The 14,864-nt window shown below is 39.1% G+C and overlaps 1 long non-coding RNA gene across 4 annotated transcripts; it reads left to right on the forward strand.

Annotated features, from left to right (window-relative positions):
* The first annotated feature begins 2,598 nt into the window (after positions 1-2,598).
* Positions 2,599-4,335, forward strand: LOC139843210 (uncharacterized). 4 transcript variants are annotated; one of them, XR_011757480.1, is made up of 4 exons: positions 2,599-2,820; positions 3,002-3,061; positions 3,350-3,427; positions 3,774-4,335. It is a non-coding gene; the product is annotated as an uncharacterized lncRNA (long non-coding RNA). The 4 variants fall into 4 exon arrangements; XR_011757479.1 differs by having other exon boundaries at positions 3,372-3,427; XR_011757477.1 differs by lacking the exons at positions 2,599-2,820; positions 3,002-3,061 and having other exon boundaries at positions 3,072-3,427.
* Positions 4,336-14,864: the final 10,529 nt, after the last annotated feature.

Consider the following 14,864-nt stretch of genomic DNA (forward strand, 5'->3'; position numbering starts at 1 on the left):
GCCCCTCGGGCTTGGTTCCAGAGATTCGCCGGGTACGCACAGCGCATTGGTTTTCAGCACAGCAGATGCGATACTTCTTTGTTTATCTATAAACAGGGTGCTGACACTACATACTTATTGCTATGTGTGGATGACATTATCCTGACAGCCTCTTCGTCTACCTTTCTTCAGCGGCTCATCACTTCCTTGCATAAGGAATTCTCCATGGCTGATCTTGGTCCACTGAGTTATTTTTTGGGGATCTCTGTCACTTGTACCTCTGCTGTCATGTTCCTATCTCAGAAGAAGTACGCTTCCGAGATCCTTGAGCGTGCAGACATGGGTAACTGCCACCCCAGTAGGACTCCGATTGATACGAGTACTAAGCTCATCACCTCAGGTCCTCCGGTTAAGGACCCCACTGAGTACCGCAGTCTTGCAGGGACACTTCAGTATCTCACCTTCACTCGTCCAGATATTACATACGCTGTCCAGCATATATGTTTATTCATGCACGATCCTCGGGAGCCTCATTTGGCTGCTCTTCGACAGATCCTTCGATATGTTCAGGGCACACTTGATCTTGGGTTGCAGCTGTATGCATCGTCCACTGCCTCTCTTGTCGCATACTCCGATGCTGATTGGGCTGGCTGTCCCACTACCCGCAGATCTACATCAGGTTACTGCGTGTTTCTCGGCAACAATTTGTTATCATGGTCCTCTAAGAGGCAACACACTCTGTCTCGTTCCAGCGCCGAAGCTGAATATCGAGGTGTTGCCAATGCTGTCGCGGAGACGTGTTGGATTAGTAACCTTCTACGTGAGCTACACTGCCCATTGTTCTCTGTCACTCTTGTCTATTGCGACAATGTTAGTGCCGTATACATGTCTGGTAATCCGGTTCAGCATCAGCGCACTAAGCATATTGAGATCGATATCCACTTTGTTCGAGACCTTATGATGAAGGGTCATGTTCGGGTTCTTCACGTTCCATCTCGCTACCAGTATGCCGACATCTTCACCAAAGGTCTTCCTACTGCACTTTTTGATGAGTTCCGATCCAGTTTGAGCGTTCGCTCAGCTCCCGATCAAACTGCGGGGGGCTGTTAGACGTACATATCACTAGATGGATCCCTGTTACATTTACCCATTTATATTCTTTGTAAGCCCACTTATAAGGGCCCATGTTTACATTAGGTTTTCTGTATTTGCTATATATATGCACGCATGATGAGTTTTGTTATTCATTCAGTAATAAAAATCCCATTCATTATTATTTCCATATCGTTTGTATGTTAGACGTACATATCACTAGATGGATCCGTGTTACATTTACCCATTTATATTCTTTGTAAGCCCACTTATAAGGGCCCATGTTTACATTAGGTTTTCTGTATTTGCTATATATATGCACGCATGATGAGTTGTGTTATTCATTAATAAAAATCCCATTCATTATTATTTCCATATCGTTTGTACACTTAACAGTGTTTGATCATCGTTATATGAATAGAATTATAATATTTAAAAAGTTAATAATACCTCTAATAACATGAACAATAATGTAATAAGGGCCATGATCGATTAGATTATGCGGGTAATTGGTCTTGGGTTCGAGCTCCATCCGGGCGTGCTAGTGGCGAATTAGAAACCCTTAATGAGCTACTAGTAGGCGCGGTCATCAATCCTTCAAAGCATGACTCATGGAGGTGGAGAGCGGGAAACAATGGGAATTTCACAACAAAGTCACTAACGTGGTTGATTGAAGAAAAGTTGATTCCTCGGGGTAATAATAGTGTTGAAACGTTGCGTAACAACTTAGTCCCAAAAATGATAGAAGTGTTTGTATGGCGTGCAAGGAGGAAAAGATTACCAACTCTAGTGGAATTGGATAAAAGAGGGATTGATCTACACTCGGTACGTTGTCCACTTTGTGATGACGATATCGAATCGGTCGATCATTCCCTCTTCTTGTGCAAACATGTCATCGAGGTGTGGAACAAAGTTTTTAATTGGTGGGGTTGCGGTAACTTCAATTCCCGCAACTTGGGGGAATTTTTTTCGAACACGGGGCACTAAAATTCGGTAGTGGGAAAGCGCATTTGGCAAGCGGTATTATGGTCAAGTTGCTACCTTATTTGGAAAAACCGCAATCAAAAGGTCTTTTCAAATAAGTCTTGAAATGTACCGGTTGCCCTTAATGAAATTCAAGTCAAAAGCTATGAGTGGGTCGTGAAGAGGAGCAAAGACAAGGTTATCGGTTGGCATAATTGGATTCACAATCCTCAAATTATAATTATAATTATAAATATAAATATATCCAATAGAACATACACTTTTACTATTCATATTCATATTCATATTCATATTATTCATAAATTCATATTCATATTCATATATATATTCATAATTCATATTTATATTTATATAAATTTATAAATTTATAAATTTATTCAATAGACCATACACTTTTACTATTCACAAGACTTTTTACCGGTGGCTAGAACCTTCTTCTTCAAGGGTATTGTTGTCTTTTGACTGCTTCAGATATTTTAGAGAGCAACGGTTACCTCTACGTTCCTTCAAGAACTATCTACTCCATTCACCTTCCACCATCTAATTTCCTCACCATCCTCTTACCTCCTACAATCGTTGGCAAAGAAATTGAAGGTTCTCGGTGATTTTAACCGCTACCATCATCAGCGGCGGTTTTAACTTTTAACCAACGGTTTGCGGTGGTTCTAACCACCACGTATTAGGATCCGCCAGCTTCGGATCGTTTGAAAAGTTAGGGTTTTTGAAGCTACTGATCATCTGTTGCGAATCCAGTTGTTTCTGAAGGTTCCAAATTAATTTTTTCCTTTTATATTTGATTTGTGTTTGTATGTGTGTATCTACCTTGATTTTGTTGTTCATAACCTCCACGAGGTTTTCGTAATATGTATTACTTACTTATTATTATTATTATTATTATTATTATTATTATTATTATTATTATTATTGTTATTTTGAGTTTTATTAGGATCCACAGAATGTGCAACTGAATTCGTGACAGGACTATGGGACGTTGCTACAGAGCCAGGTAACAAAGCTTTAGGTAACAAAGCTTTAGGTGTTGGTCAAATTACTTGAAAATGGTCAATTTAGGTTATGGTTAATTTTTAAACAGGTGAAAAAAAAAGACATTATTTTTGTTTACCCATGACAGATCATCTACCATTTACTCTATATACTACTGTAATATTTAGTTAACTATTCTTTCTTATTGAGTATTTGATTGAACGTGGTTTTGCTTCGGTTGCTTATGATGTTTCATTGTCACATGGTGGTTCAACGAATATGAAATGTAAGTTTTGTTGTGATACAACAGGGTGAATAGCATGTAACTGCAGGTACCAGGCTGCTTATGATGTTTCATTATCACATGGCGGCTCAACAAATATGGAAGGTATGTTTTGTTTTTCTTTGTGAATTTATTGTATTTACATATAGATACAAGAGGTTTATTAGCATGTAACTGAGCATGTAACTGCAGATGCCATAAATACTATTATTCTCGTAACTGATTAATTAGGTGTATTTATGTCATTACATTATAATAATATAATTATGTGTCTTACTAACTGTGTATTCTTGGATTTAAAAATAAATCAATAAAAATAAGTAATGTAGTAATATGTTTGCAAGATTTGACTTTGTAATATCAATTTCAACGGAACTTCAATTTTTTCATTCTTTTTAATTGCTCTAATGGATACCAATGATTCTTTGACAAAGATAACGCCATCTTTCAGATTTCGTTTGTTTTGGTAGTGTATTGCCCTATTGAGCTACAGATTTCTTGATTTGGTAAGTATTTTAGTTTGTTTGTTCATCCATTTTCTCAGTTAATATTAATCAACAATTCACTTATGTAGGTACCAAGCCATCGCCTGAAAGGAAGAAAGACTAAACTCATCTTTTGGATCGATGCGGAAACCCTTTTTGTTAGCACAATGCATGCAGAAAATACGTTTTACAAAACATTTAGATCTTCTGTACTTCTAAACAATAAACATATGTACAGATACACTAATCGTATTATTATATCGCTTCGCTCCCATAGACTACAGTACGTACGGCATTCCTTCTAATTGTTGCTACTGTTATGTTTTAGGAATAATCGAGATAGCGTTTTTTTCATCGTAAGGACACAGAATTCAGGAGTGCTATCATTGTTTAATTTTCTAAACCTTTCAGCTTTTAATGTTTTTTAAAAGAGTGATTTACAGAGTGATGATACATTAGTTGAGAACTTAAGCAGCACATTTGTTCGAATTTTTTTTTGTTAGAAACCGGCGTCTAATTTTTTTTTTTTATTTACTACATGCAGGCCCACACCAATTGTTTAGGGTGAAGGTCGTTAGTTCTGTTGAGAATGTTAACCATGATTCCTGTGTTGCGGACCTGCAGCTGTGTCTTCTACGGAAGACATGTTGTGGACGTATGTTACTTTGGATTATCCTTAGCAAGTCGTTCTATGTTGGAAGCTTCGACGGGCCCAACACACCACTATAGAGGATCTAGACTATACTAGACTCACTACACCAACACTTTGACGTTGGTTAGCCTTTAATTTTATAAATCCTTAGTGCACAATGTACTTAGGCGACAGTGTCGACCATATATATTTAGGCGGTATAACCGACCATGTATTACTTAGGCGGCAGAGCCGACCATATAATAAGAACAACAAAAGTGCACTAAGAACTTAAACACAAACTAAGGCTTGATCGGGAAACTTAACAAAAACACTTATATTAAATTACAATTACAATATTACTTACAAGCTTTATCTTCTCTACTTTAGCTAACTCACACTCTTCTTCTCTTCTTCACAACTCACTTCTTATTTCACTCTCACAACTTTCACACCTTTCACAAATGAAACACCCACCTATATTTATACTACTCCATGGAAGTTTCTAGAAACTAGATATTTCCATGGATATATATAAATATCTAGATATTTTTATACATATAAATATCTAGATATTTCTTACACACATAAATATCTATATTTTTTCTTACATTTTAATATCTAGATATTTTTCATATACATATTAATATCTAGATATTTTACCCATATACATTAACTAATTCCATATTATTCTAAATTTGCATTGTATTTTAACACTCCCCCTCAATGCAAATTTTCTTCCAACGATGTCTTGCAGACCATTCCAAGTGCTTCTCTGAATTTTGTAAACTTCGGTTTACTTAGGCTCTTGGTGAATATATCTGCAACCTGTTCATCTGTCTTTGTTGGCATCATCTTGATCTCTCCTTCAAGGACCTTCTCGCGAACATAGTGATAGTGCACTTCTATATGTTTTGTTCTCGCATGAAAGACTGGATTTTCTGCTAGACGTATAGCTGATAAGTTATCGCAGAAAAGCTTTACTTGATAATCTGTTGATTGATGAAGATCTTCCATTAGCTGCTTCAACCAAGTAATTTCTTGTGTTGCTGATGCTGTCGATCGATATTCTGCTTCGGTGCTTGATAAGGATACAGTTGGTTGTCTCTTGCTGCACCATGATATTACTCCCGATCCAAGACTAAACATGTATCCAGTTGTTGATCGTCGTGTATCATAGTCTCCAGCATAATCGGCGTCACAATATCCAGTCACGTGACATTCTTTTGTTTTCTTGTATAAAATACCAAAGTTAATAGTGCCTTTAACATACCTTAAGATGCGTCGTACAACATCAATGTGAGGCTTCTTCGGATTGCTCATGTATCGACTAACCACTCCAACTGCACAAGATATATCTGGCTGGCTTAGTGTGAGATAAATAAGACTTCCAACCATCTTTCGATACATGGTAACATCTTGAAGACTTTTTCCTTCATCTGCTCGTAGTTTTGTATTCGGATCCATCGGAGTTGAGATAGGTTTGCAATTAAGCATTCCGTACTTTTGTAAAAGATCTCGCGCATATTTCTGTTGTCCCAGAAATAATCCTTCTCTTTTCTGCTCTATTTCGAGTCCAAGAAAATGTTTGAGTTCTCCAAGCTCCTTCATATGAAATCTGATAGACAGATTCTCTCTTGTTCTTTGAATCTCCTCATAGTGATCTCCCGTGATGATTAAGTCATCCACATATACTAGCACTATGGCTAGTTTTCCTTGATCTTGTTTCACAAATAAACTAGAATCTGAAGGAGCAACTGTGAAACCACTTTTTACTAAAAACTCGCCAATCTTCCCGTACCAAGCTCTTGGAGCCTGCTTCAAGCCGTATAGTGCTTTCTTTAATTTGCAGACATGGTCAGGATGGAACTTGTTCTCAAAGCCTCTTGGTTGCTCCATATAAATTTCTTTGTCAAGTTCTCCATGTAAGAAAGCGTTCTTGACATCCATCTGCCACAGCTTCCAAGATTTGCTAACGGCTAAAGCTAGTAGAGCTCGAATTGTTGTGATCTTCGCCACTGGACTAAACGTTTCTTCATAATCCAGCCCATATTGTTGAGAAAAACCTCTAGCAACAAGTCGAGCTTTATACCTTTCAATGGAGCCATCTGATCGAGTCTTCACCTTGTAAACCCATTTACAAGATATTGGTTTTACATCTTTTGGCTTTGGAACTAAACTCCATGTCTGGTTTTCTTTTAGTGCATTAATTTCTTCTTCCATCGCTTTCTGCCATTCTTGACTTTGTGCTGCTTCTTCATAAGTGGAAGGCTCAATATGTATTAATTCATCCACATGAGCAGCATTGGCATACCTCGGATTAGGTTGCCTCGGCCTTGTTGATCTCCGTAATTCTTGCACATGCTCCTCGGCATCCATTTGGCTTGGACGAACCTCTTCGAATGTAGATTGATGTACCCCAGTTTTCCATGGACTCGTTTCCTTAGAGTACGATCCATCTCCTTCTTTAATTGGATCCGATATGTGCTCTTTATGTTCTTCTTTTTCTTCTGGACCTTCTTCTAATCCATGAGATTCTGGAAGCTCTATCTTTTGAGGTGACCACCATGAAGACGCTTCATCAAATACCACATTTCTTGAAGTATGACACTTTCCGGTATTTGGATCACAACATCTCCATCCTTTTCTTGATTCATCATAACCGACAAAAATGCACCGAATTGCCTTCTTCTCAAATTTGCTTCGTAGATGATCTGGCACGAAGACGTAGCATACACATCCAAAAACTTTGAGATGGTTGACGGTTGGTTTGATCTTCCATAATCTTTCATATGGTGAAATATATCCCAACTTTGTTTGTGGGAGTCTGTTAATCACGTACGATGCCGTCCTCATACATTCGGCCCAAAATCTGCCTGGTACATTCTTACCATGAAGCATACTTCGACAAGTTTCGGCAAGGTGACGATTCTTGCGTTCCGCCACTCCATTTTGCTGTGGAGTATTGGGACAAGTTAATTGTCTTCTAATCTTGTGCTTCTCAAGATAGATATTGAACTCAGTCGATAAATATTCTCCTCCATTATCTGTGCGTAAGCACCTAATCTTATTATTGAGCTCACTTTCTATCTTCTTCTTGAACTTTTTAAACTTCTGAAAAGTCTCCGACTTTTCCTTCATGAAGTAAACCCACACATACCTTGAGAAGTCATCAATGAATGTCACCATATACTTCATTCCTCCAAGTGATGTTTGTTTCACTGGGCCAAAGACGTCTGAGTGTATGAGCTCTAGTGGTGTCTTGGACTGATGTTGTGACTCCTTGAATGGCAATTGGTGAGCTTTTCCAAATTGACATCCATCACATATTGTATCTGTTCGGATATCAATTTGAGGAAGCCCATTTACTATGTGTTTCACCATCATCTCCTTTAACTTGTTGTAGCCCACATGTCCAAGACGTTCATGCCAAAGATCAGCCGTCTCATTCTTTCGAGTCTTATCCACATATGCTGTTTCAGCAGATAGTACATAGACCGACTCTATTCTTCTTCCTTGCATAATTGGATTGCCAACCACCTTCACTCTCTTGAATACGGACACATCTTCTGGTCCAAAGAGCACATAGTTCCCTTCTGCTGTCAATTGTGGTACTGACAGTAAATTCTTCTTTAGGCCAGGGACAAGATACACCTTCTCGAGTTGGAGCTTATGAGAGTCGCCTTCATTTGGAATTATTGTCTTTCCAATGTGAGAAATAGACAACCTTGAATTGTCGGCTGTCAACACGACTCTCTTTCCTTTGTAATCCTCCATTTTTTGCAGCTTCGTCTCATCATTGGTCATATGATTTGAGCACCCAGAATCAATGATCCAATCATCTTTGTAGTTTATTTTTGACTTTAAGGTTACTGCAAGAGCTTGATCATCCATGTCAGCTTCAACGGAGAGTCCTGCTTCTGCATCCCATGTTTCCTCATTAATGGTTGCTTCGAATGTGACCTCTTTCTTCTCATCTCTTGCGGCGGCCACATTTCCTTCGAAAGTTCGCCTTCTGGGGAATCTACATTCTCGAGCAAAATGACCCTTCTTGCCACAATTGAAGCATTCACCATTCTTTCTCTTATCATTTTCTCCATGTTGTTGGCGATGATCTCTTCTTCCTTGTTGAGCTCCCCGAGCTCCCCCTGAAGTGTTGCCTTTTGACTTTGGGTGACTCTTCAATCCATATGTCTGACTTACTTTCATCGCATCTTGTCTTCGAGATGTTGCTTTCTTCTTATTAGTGAAGAGTGCATCTTCTCCGTCTTTTATGGTTACTTCATTCATCTGCTTGGCTAATGCCTCTTGATTAGCCAATAAATTCTCCAGCTCTATTAATGATGGTTGAGTAGGCCATCCTCTCACAGCGGCTATAAATCCATTATACTCGGACCTTAAGCCATGGATGATAATTCTCTTCATCCTTGCATCACTCACTTTCTCTTCAGGAGCAAGCTGAGATATCTCACGGCAAATAGATTTCACCTTGGTGAAATACTGAGAAATAGATAGACTTCCTTGTGAGATACCTGCGAGCTCATTTTTCAAGAGCTGGAGTCGTGCTTCATTCTTCTTTGAAAATAATTTTTCAAAAGTTTCCCAAGCTGCCTTTGGTGTTTTCTCGTCACGGATGTGCTCCAATAGATCCTCCTCGATTGTAGTCTTCAATATAAATAAAGCCTTCCCGGCCTTGATGTTCCATTTTCTCAAGGCTTCGGCATTTTCTTTCGGTGGAGGCGTTGTGTCACTGCCAGCAACTATTTCCCATAAATCCTGTCCTTTTAGGTATGATTCTATACAAGTCCGCCAATAACCATAGTTGTGGTTATTGAGACTCTTGATTCCACTGCTCGTACTTGCAAGATCTGCCATCATGACGTCCAACGTCCAATAAGCTTGGTCCCTGACCGATGAGCTTTCACAGTTCCTAACTGTGCTCCGACAGAATCTCCCTTAGAGCCTTGGTGAAAACAAGTCGATGTAAACGTCCAATGTTTACCGATTTCCTCCACTAGAAATGGTCCCGAACGACCCGCTCTGATACCAATTGTTGAAAGCTTCGACGGGCCCAACACACCACTATAGAGGATCTAGACTATACTAGACTCACTACACCAACACTTTGACGTTGGTTAGCCTTTAATTTTATAAATCCTTAGTGCACAATGTACTTAGGCGACAGTGTCGACCATATATATTTAGGCGGTATAACCGACCATGTATTACTTAGGCGGCAGAGCCGACCATATAATAAGAACAACAAAAGTGCACTAAGAACTTAAACACAAACTAAGGCTTGATCGGGAAACTTAACAAAAACACTTATATTAAATTACAATTACAATATTACTTACAAGCTTTATCTTCTCTACTTTAGCTAACTCACACTCTTCTTCTCTTCTTCACAACTCACTTCTTATTTCACTCTCACAACTTTCACACCTTTCACAAATGAAACACCCACCTATATTTATACTACTCCATGGAAGTTTCTAGAAACTAGATATTTCCATGGATATATATAAATATCTAGATATTTTTATACATATAAATATCTAGATATTTCTTACACACATAAATATCTATATTTTTCCTTACATTTTAATATCTAGATATTTTTCATATACATATTAATATCTAGATATTTTACCCATATACATTAACTAATTCCATATTATTCTAAATTTGCATTGTATTTTAACACTCCCCCTCAATGCAAATTTTCTTCCAACGATGTCTTGCAGACCATTCCAAGTGCTTCTCTGAATTTTGTAAACTTCGGTTTACTTAGGCTCTTGGTGAATATATCTGCAACCTGTTCATCTGTCTTTGTTGGCATCATCTTGATCTCTCCTTCAAGGACCTTCTCGCGAACATAGTGATAGTGCACTTCTATATGTTTTGTTCTCGCATGAAAGACTGGATTTTCTGCTAGACGTATAGCTGATAAGTTATAGCAGAAAAGCTTTACTTGATAATCTGTTGATTGATGAAGATCTTCCATTAGCTGCTTCAACCAAGTAATTTCTTGTGTTGCTGATGCTGTCGATCGATATTCTGCTTCGGTGCTTGATAAGGATACAGTTGGTTGTCTCTTGCTGCACCATGATATTACTCCCGATCCAAGACTAAACATGTATCCAGTTGTTGATCGTCGTGTATCATAGTCTCCAGCATAATCGGCGTCACAATATCCAGTCACGTGACATTCTTTTGTTTTCTTGTATAAAATACCAAAGTTAATAGTGCCTTTAACATACCTTAAGATGCGTCGTACAACATCAATGTGAGGCTTCTTCGGATTGCTCATGTATCGACTAACCACTCCAACTGCACAAGATATATCTGGCTGGCTTAGTGTGAGATAAATAAGACTTCCAACCATCTTTCGATACATGGTAACATCTTGAAGACTTTTTCCTTCATCTGCTCGTAGTTTTGTATTCGGATCCATCGGAGTTGAGATAGGTTTGCAATTAAGCATTCCGTACTTTTGTAAAAGATCTCGCGCATATTTCTGTTGTCCCAGAAATAATCCTTCTCTTTTCTGCTCTATTTCGAGTCCAAGAAAATGTTTGAGTTCTCCAAGCTCCTTCATATGAAATCTGATAGACAGATTCTCTCTTGTTCTTTGAATCTCCTCATAGTGATCTCCCGTGATGATTAAGTCATCCACATATACTAGCACTATGGCTAGTTTTCCTTGATCTTGTTTCACAAATAAACTAGAATCTGAAGGAGCAACTGTGAAACCACTTTTTACTAAAAACTCGCCAATCTTCCCGTACCAAGCTCTTGGAGCCTGCTTCAAGCCGTATAGTGCTTTCTTTAATTTGCAGACATGGTCAGGATGGAACTTGTTCTCAAAGCCTCTTGGTTGCTCCATATAAATTTCTTTGTCAAGTTCTCCATGTAAGAAAGCGTTCTTGACATCCATCTGCCACAGCTTCCAAGATTTGCTAACGGCTAAAGCTAGTAGAGCTCGAATTGTTGTGATCTTCGCCACTGGACTAAACGTTTCTTCATAATCCAGCCCATATTGTTGAGAAAAACCTCTAGCAACAAGTCGAGCTTTATACCTTTCAATGGAGCCATCTGATCGAGTCTTCACCTTGTAAACCCATTTACAAGATATTGGTTTTACATCTTTTGGCTTTGGAACTAAACTCCATGTCTGGTTTTCTTTTAGTGCATTAATTTCTTCTTCCATCGCTTTCTGCCATTCTTGACTTTGTGATGCTTCTTCATAAGTGGAAGGCTCAATATGTATTAATTCATCCACATGAGCAGCATTGGCATACCTCGGATTAGGTTGCCTCGGCCTTGTTGATCTCCGTAATTCTTGCACATGCTCCTCGGCATCCATTTGGCTTGGACGAACCTCTTCGAATGTAGATTGATGTACCCCAGTTTTCCATGGACTCGTTTCCTTAGAGTACGATCCATCTCCTTCTTTAATTGGATCCGATATGTGCTCTTTATGTTCTTCTTTTTCTTCTGGACCTTCTTCTAATCCATGAGATTCTGGAAGCTCTATCTTTTGAGGTGACCACCATGAAGACGCTTCATCAAATACCACATTTCTTGAAGTATGACACTTTCCGGTATTTGGATCACAACATCTCCATCCTTTTCTTGATTCATCATAACCGACAAAAATGCACCGAATTGCCTTCTTCTCAAATTTGCTTCGTAGATGATCTGGCACGAAGACGTAGCATACACATCCAAAAACTTTGAGATGGTTGACGGTTGGTTTGATCTTCCATAATCTTTCATATGGTGAAATATATCCCAAATTTGTTTGTGGGAGTCTGTTAATCACGTACGATGCCGTCCTCATACATTCGGCCCAAAATCTGCCTGGTACATTCTTACCATGAAGCATACTTCGACAAGTTTCGGCAAGGTGACGATTCTTGCGTTCCGCCACTCCATTTTGCTGTGGAGTATTGGGACAAGTTAATTGTCTTCTAATCTTGTGCTTCTCAAGATAGATATTGAACTCAGTCGATAAATATTCTCCTCCATTATCTGTGCGTAAGCACCTAATCTTATTATTGAGCTCACTTTCTATCTTCTTCTTGAACTTTTTTAAACTTCTGAAAAGTCTCCGACTTTTCCTTCATGAAGTAAACCCACACATACCTTGAGAAGTCATCAATGAATGTCACCATATACTTCATTCCTCCAAGTGATGTTTGTTTCACTGGACCAAAGACGTCTGAGTGTATGAGCTCTAGTGGTGTCTTGGACTGATGTTGTGACTCCTTGAATGGCAATTGGTGAGCTTTTCCAAATTGACATCCATCACATATTGAATCTGTTCGGATATCAATTTGAGGAAGCCCATTTACTATGTGTTTCACCATCATCTCCTTTAACTTGTTGTAGCCCACATGTCCAAGACGTTCATGCCAAAGATCAGCCGTCTCATTCTTTCGAGTCTTATCCACATATGCTGTTTCAGCAGATAGTACATAGACCGACTCTATTCTTCTTCCTTGCATAATTGGATTGCCAACCACCTTCACTCTCTTGAATACGGACACATCTTCTGGTCCAAAGAGCACATAGTTCCCTTCTACTGTCAATTGTGGTACTGACAGTAAATTCTTCTTTAGGCCAGGGACAAGATACACCTTCTCGAGTTGGAGCTTATGAGAGTCGCCTTCATTTGGAATTATTGTCTTTCCAATGTGAGAAATAGACAACCTTGAATTGTCGGCTGTCAACACGACTCTCTTTCCTTTGTAATCCTCCATTTCTTGCAGCTTCGTCTCATCATTGGTCATATGATTTGAGCACCCAGAATCAATGATCCAATCATCTTTGTAGTTTATTTTTGACTTTAAGGTTACTGCAAGAGCTTGATCATCCATGTCAGCTTCAACGGAGAGTCCTGCTTCTGCATCCCATGTTTCCTCATTAATGGTTGCTTCGAATGTGACCTCTTTCTTCTCATCTCTTGCGGCGGCCACATTTCCTTCGAAAGTTCGCCTTCTGGGGAATCTACATTCTCGAGCAAAATGACCCTTCTTGCCACAATTGAAGCATTCACCATTCTTTCTCTTATCATTTTCTCCATGTTGTTGGCGATGATCTCTTCTTCCTTGTTGAGCTCCCCGAGCTCCCCCTGAAGTGTTTCCTTTTGACTTTGGGTGACTCTTCAATCCATATGTCTGACTTACTTTCATCGCATCTTGTCTTCGAGATGTTGCTTTCTTCTTATTAGTGAAGAGTGCATCTTCTCCGTCTTTTATGGTTACTTCATTCATCTGCTTGGCTAATGCCTCTTGATTAGCCAATAAATTCTCCAGCTCTATTAATGATGGTTGAGTAGGCCATCCTCTCACAGCGGCTATAAATCCATTATACTCGGACCTTAAGCCATGGATGATAATTCTCTTCATCCTTGCATCACTCACTTTCTCTTCAGGAGCAAGCTGAGATATCTCACGGCAAATAGATTTCACCTTGGTGAAATACTGAGAAATAGATAGACTTCCTTGTGAGATACCTGCGAGCTCATTTTCCAAGAGCTGGAGTCGTGCTTCATTCTTCTTTGAAAATAATTTTTCAAAAGTTTCCCAAGCTGCCTTTGGTGTTTTCTCGTCACGGATGTGCTCCAATAGATCCTCCTCGATTGTAGTCTTCAATATAAATAAAGCCTTCCCGGCCTTGATGTTCCATTTTCTCAAGGCTTCGGCATTTTCTTTCGGTGGAGGCGTTGTGTCACTGCCAGCAACTATTTCCCATAAATCCTGTCCTTGTAGGTAGGATTCTATACAAGTCCGCCAATAACCATAGTTGTGGTTATTGAGACTCTTGATTCCACTGCTCGTACTTGCAAGATCTGCCATCATGACGTCCAACGTCCAATAAGCTTGGTCCCTGACCGATGAGCTTTCACAGTTCCTAACTGTGCTCCGACAGAATCTCCCTTAGAGCCTTGGTGAAAACAAGTCGATGTAAACGTCCAATGTTTACCGATTTCCTCCACTAGAAATGGTCCCGAACGACCCGCTCTGATACCAATTGTTGAAAGCTTCGACGGGCCCAACACACCACTATAGAGGATCTAGACTATACTAGACTCACTACACCAACACTTTGACGTTGGTTAGCCTTTAATTTTATAAATCCTTAGTGCACAATGTACTTAGGCGACAGTGTCGACCATATATATTTAGGCGGTATAACCGACCATGTATTACTTAGGCGGCAGAGCCGACCATATAATAAGAACAACAAAAGTGCACTAAGAACTTAAACACAAACTAAGGCTTGATCGGGAAACTTAACAAAAACACTTATATTAAATTACAATTACAATATTACTTACAAGCTTTATCTTCTCTACTTTAGCTAACTCACACTCTTCTTCTCTTCTTCACAACTCACTTCTTATTTCACTCTCACA

Source organism: Rutidosis leptorrhynchoides, chromosome 4, assembly GCF_046630445.1.
Source record: "Rutidosis leptorrhynchoides isolate AG116_Rl617_1_P2 chromosome 4, CSIRO_AGI_Rlap_v1, whole genome shotgun sequence".
NCBI classification, from domain to species: domain Eukaryota; kingdom Viridiplantae; phylum Streptophyta; class Magnoliopsida; order Asterales; family Asteraceae; genus Rutidosis; species Rutidosis leptorrhynchoides.